This window comes from Sebastes umbrosus, chromosome 17 (genome assembly GCF_015220745.1).
Source record: "Sebastes umbrosus isolate fSebUmb1 chromosome 17, fSebUmb1.pri, whole genome shotgun sequence".
Classification (NCBI taxonomy): Eukaryota; Metazoa; Chordata; class Actinopteri; order Perciformes; family Sebastidae; genus Sebastes; species Sebastes umbrosus.
In genome coordinates this window covers 10,878,806-10,884,854 of record NC_051285.1, presented here as the reverse complement: position 1 = coordinate 10,884,854, position 6,049 = coordinate 10,878,806, and positions in this window count along the sequence as shown.

The window sequence follows — 6,049 nt, the reverse complement described above, 5'->3', positions numbered from 1 at the left end:
AAAACTCTTTTGATAAGGCAGCAGTGGAAGGAAATGTAATTCAACTGGATCTTTACTGCTAGATTATCTCCTCTCAAAGCTCATGCGCTGAGGTAATTGAATCAAGCGCCGCAAGAGCACCGCTAGCCTAGCTCAGCCTCCCCCTCCACCCACGACTCCTCACAGTCTCATCAATCAGGCTTAATCACCTCCACTTAAACAAGCCTCTCCTTTATACCCATGCTTAGTAGCTTCGTAAAGCAGGGAGTAAAAGAAATTACATTGATGTCGGGATGCTTAGTGATCCCCCCCGCCCCCCGCCGTTTGGTTGACATCTGTAGGCCTCAGTTGAAGGTTTGATATGTCATCTATAAGCCATGCAGGCTAGTGCAGGAAATCCATAAAGTGACTGAAAGTGGATTAGTGATCTGCACAAGCATGAAACTGAAACAAAAATACCCAATCTAATGTTTTATCATGGCCTTCTTCAATGAGGAGGACACAAAAAAAAGTTGTCTCATTAATAAACTCAATAAAATGTTATTCAATAAACTCAATAAGTCCACCACCGGCACAATAGTCCACATAATTGGCTTAAAATAGCCAATAACACTACACAAACTTCCAGCACCATACTAAAGGTTGTATGATAAATAATACTAATATAATAAACCATCTGCTTTACCTGTTAGTTGATGCTTGGGTTTTTCTTTTCCCAATATTAAACAGATGAACATGCAATCTCAATTTGATACCCTCTAATGCAGGGTTATGTAAAGGTATGGTCATGATAAAGTTCCAACAGTTAAAGGTACAGTATGTAGGATTTGGTGACATCTAGTGGTATGGTTACAAATTGCAACCATACCACTAGATGTTAGATACCCCTCCGCTCAGTCCTCCCTTTCCAAGGCTAGGGTAACGTGAGCCACCGAATGCAAAACCGTGGTAACGGCGTTCACCTCGCTCGGAGACCATCCTTACCCTAATGAAATTACTTTAGGAGCAACAGAAGTCAGACAACGGCTGGCGGTACCGCGGTTTTGCACTCTGCAGCCCACGTTACCGCAGTTTCACAAGCATGTCGGAGAACTACAGTGACCTTCAGGTAACGTAAACGCGAGAGGCTCTCTCTGGAGCCACTGTTTGGTTTGTCTTTTCTGGGCTACTGTAGAAACATGGCAAAGCAACATGGCGGACTCCGTGAAGAGGACCCACTCCCTATATAGATATGAAGGGTTCATTCTAAGCCAACGAAAACACAACGATTCTTAGTTTTTCTGTTCTGATTCTTCTGCTAATAGATCCCCGAAATGTTACACACTGTCCCTTTAAGACGCCTTCCCCCAATCATTGAGGATTTTGAGAAGTGTCACTTCAGCAAGCCTTTATTTCTTTCTATCTAATACAATCTTAATAAGTACGGATAAGGATAAGGACAGAGAAAAGTAGGGTGCTTTGGGGCGAAATTGAAGACCCACACAAAAAACACAACTGTACTGTACTGTGTATGTAAACTTCTTAATTTGCAGTATTTGTTCATACATAGGCAAGCCACTTTAAGATTTATGTCTACATAAATCATCATGAGCAATCAGTGACTGAACCACCTTGTATATGAGGGTGGAAATTACAGTGGCGAATGCTGAATGCACATTGCAAACAATTTGTATGGTAATAAGTGAGTAAATTATAGCTGTTCAGAGAATGTTTTTACTGCAAGAAAACCCTGAACTCCCCCATTAGCATAACATGATGGATAAACGGCACCTTGGTGACAAACCTTACAGTTGGCTGCAAACAACTGTCATTGTTCAGGCAGTCAAAGTGTGGTTGGTGGAAGCAGCACTTTGTGGTTAAGCCACACCACACGGTATCGTGTAACTTAAGCAACAAAATGTTATGAAGAAAGCAACAACCTAGTCTAGGGGGGATGGGTCAGAGGTTGACGTTTCGACAGGGGAGATGGATGGTTATGGAGAGGGCGCAGGAGGACTGCCCTCCAGAAGTCCTGGCATAAGATCAATATATCTCAGGTTTCTGTAAATGCTATGTTTTTCATTTGCTGGGCCCATTCTATCCATTTCTCCAACCTGTCATTCCACTGTAACGCATGTCGCATCCGTCACATCCGTCACATTCCCTTCCCCCTCGTATAAAGTGCATCCAACCACACTCAGGGGCCCGGTGAAAAGCTGGCATTGAGAGAAACAATATGCAATAATAGATAATGTAAATATGGAGTATCACGGTACACCTTTTCAGATAGCCTCTCATGGAAGGCATCCATAGTGTTACACTCATTTGTACATACAAAAAGTGACAGAAATGGTTATGTAAAGAAAGAGGGCTAAAGAGGGCTAAAGAGTAAAGAAGTTCAAACCCTACTTACATTCGCAGCCTCACACACCGTGGAAGTGTGTGTGAATGTCAGGCTGTCAGATTTGAAAAGTTACAGAAATTGTCCAACGAAGCCTCCCCAATTTGGGAGTTGAAAAATAGGGGGTTTGATGGAGTATGCTGCTCTCTCAAATGGCTTTCATATCCCACCAGGCAGCGACTTCCAGTTCTGATAAATGAAGCCAATGCAAAAGTGCCTTAAACTTGCATTCTTTCTAATAGCCGGCAGGTGGCGACTCCTCTGGTTGCAAAAATAAATCTGATTGTATAGAAGTCTATGTGAAAATGACCCTACTTCTCACTTGATTTATTACCTCAGTAAATATTGTAAACATGAGTTTATGGTCTCAATCGCTAGTTCCAAGTCTTCTTCAATACAGCATGGTGTTTATTTAGTAAATTATGGTCCCATTCAGAGTCAAATAGACCATAAAGCGGGGTATGCTTTAAGGCGTGGCTACCTTGTAATTGACAGGTCGCTACCACGGCGTTGTCATGAAAAGTTCATTAAAGTTAATTATAACATTTTGGTTGCCTAAAAATGTCTTATTCAGTGTTTGGTTGTGCTTAGCTCAACCATCTGGTATCACTTCTGGTTGCAAAAAAAACCAAGATGGCGACAGCCAAAATGTTGAACCCAAGGCTTCACAACCAACAAACCAATGGGTTTCCTCTACTTATATACAGTCTATATATCCTAATCGCTTTATTCCCGCAGCTGAAAAACAAACTGATGACAATGACCATCTACTCTGATAGTACTGCTAGTTGTAGAACAAAAGTTTTACAAGGAGGCTTTAAAAAAATGTCCAAAGGGTAAGATCTGCTGTGAGCATTATCCAGAAGCAGTGGACAGGAAAGCGGCAAGAAGAACTCTCCCTCCCAAGACAACACCTTGGTAGAACCGTAAAGCACATTCAGTAACAGGCTTTTACATCTGCTGTGTTCTAAGGAGCGCTCCAGGAAGCAGCAGCTTAAATCTTAGGTAGCTGTAAAACTGAATAATACCTCTACTGGCTGGCTACAGTATATCTCTGGGTCAGAACATTTATTATTAATGAATGATGGCATCGTTGTGAAGCTCTTAAAGGAGTAAATCTGCTTTGCATTAGATTTTGTGGGGCAGTTTCATAGTCTTGAGAGGCTTGGAGTGAAATCAGCTTTGGGAGTGAAGTTGCTGTATTGCTGAGGATAAAACAGCCATTTACACCAGGAGGAGATTCTTGCTGCTCTGACCTGATTGGCCAAACTAGTATATCATATGCTAATTTCAGTGTAATGCTCTGCAGATTATGGGCGAGTCTGGCTGGCCACTGAACCCATGAAATAGCTCCACCTATGCTCATAGAACTGGAGTCACAACATATAACTCTTTCCTGTGGAGACACGAGAAAAGTTGCACCTGTCTCCTTTTGAGACTTTTTAAACCTCTCCCTCTCCATGCCTCCATCCATCTCTTTTTTCAGCTTGCTGTCATCCTGACGCTACCACCTCACCTCTCCATCTGTCGCTCTTCCGTTTTCTTTCATCTCATTTTGTTTCACTCGTTCTTCCTCACTCATTTTTATATGCATCTTGCTCTTCATAGATTAATATAAAGATCAAAATATGAATACCTCACATGTGAAATCATAGGAAAGTGCATCAAAGGACAAGATGAATGAATTAAGCTTGACTGAGTAAAGATCGCAGCAGGCGAGGAGACTGAGCTGTTTTGCAAAGCATATCATCATCACAGCAGACGATCATCTCTGTACCACAGTTTCTAAGAAATGTGATCATTATAGCCGCTACTATGCCACAGGAAGTTTTTACGGCAAGTCAAGTACAAGAACATCATTGGGAGCATCATCATGTATCATACACCTTTGTGTTGCTTGTGATTACTGAACCTAGAAATAACTTGACTCATTGAATATTTCCTTCACCGTGGTGCTCAAGGTGATGTTTCTTTTCAGTCTTTTCACTGCAAAACAAAAAATGTGATGATGTGCTGTCACAGTCTCTGCCCAGGTACCTCCAATCATCTCTCTACAACCAATAAGTGCGTCTTACACTTCAGAAGCAATATACCGCCACCTCAAGAGACGGGAAACTTTTGACTCAAGCAACAGGGTGTGCTGCATAAAGCAAAAGCAGGAGAGATCTCGGCATGAATTAGCAATGCTGGCTGTGTGCGTATGCATGTGATAGAGGAAGAGACGGTATGGGGCAGTCAGAAAGTCAGCAGGCTCGTTAGAGACGAACTGTGCCTCGTCTGGAAAGGGGATGACAGTTTCCAGCAGCCTTCAAAGAATTTACAGGAAGTCTTAGGAATATTTACAACCTGTTAGATCCGTCTACCTGCAGTTTGCAGACCACGTTCGGAATTATTAAATAATTGCCCCAAGCTGCATGTGATTATCATAAAGTGGGCATGTCTGTAAAGGGAAGACTCGTGGAAAGAACCCATTTTCAATCACATATCTTGAGGTCAGAGCTCAAGGGACCCCTTTGAAAATGGCCATGACTGTTTCTCCTCATCAAAATTTAGCATAAGTTTGTAGCGTTATTTAACCTCCTTCACTACAAGCTAGTACGACATGGTTGGTACCAATTGATTTATGCTTTTTTCTAGTTTCATATGATACCAGTATCTTCAGTCTAGCTTTAAAACTGAGCCTTCTACCACCTCCGAAATATCACTTGCGTTAATGTGTTGAAGAAATTAGTGGCGTTAAAACGATTTTGCGTCAACGCGTTAACTTTGACAGCCCTAATATATATATATATATGTGTGTGTGTGTGTGTGTGTTTGCATCTGGCATTGTATCCAATCATTTATTCTTTTTATGTCTGCCTTGTAAAGCACTTTGTAATTGCTCGTTTTGATAAGTGCTATATAATTAAAGGTTTTATTGCTAACATTTTTTTGGAGACAATTTTTTTTTTTAAATAACACATCTACAGAGCCTTTAGAAACGTGCTGAATCAAAGTATGGCTTTTCCTGAAAAAAAAAAAAGTTTATGATTGTGAATTCATCATTTTAAAAATGTTGGCGGGTCCAAAATGAATGATTTGTTTATCTCTGTGGTAGATATCAGATGTTCGGTTCACACTTCTAACAAGGCTTGTGAGCCAATAATAAAACGACGTTGGTATCATGTGGTATCTCTGGGTCGTCAGTTAGTGTGGAAAAAACAGATAAATGGCTGAGATTGACTGACGGTAAATGCCTGGCAATGACTTTTTGTGAAGTGAATGCAATGGAACGGGGGGAGTGGCTGAATGTTGTTAATGTTATCAATAGCACCTTTAACCTTTATTATAATTATTATTATTATTATTGTTATCAACCACACAATATGTATTTGTTAACAGATTAAACCTTCATTGCACAACATGAGACTAATAACCTACAATCTATAGCGATAAACAATTACAATTACACTGAACATTTGGACAAAACGTTGTGTTAGTTGTCAAAGTAAGAGCCAATCAGCTCTTTGATCAGGTGATGGCCAAGCATTTCCCATCATGCCTTGGGTCTTGCAGTCAGTGGAGAGCACCTGGCTCTAAAAACATCGGCCGCCTCGATCTCGTGAGGTTATCATTATCCATGTGTCCATGACAACAGAGCAAGTCGGGATCAAGTTGGACACAAATCTAACTGGCATGCAATGTGGCCTC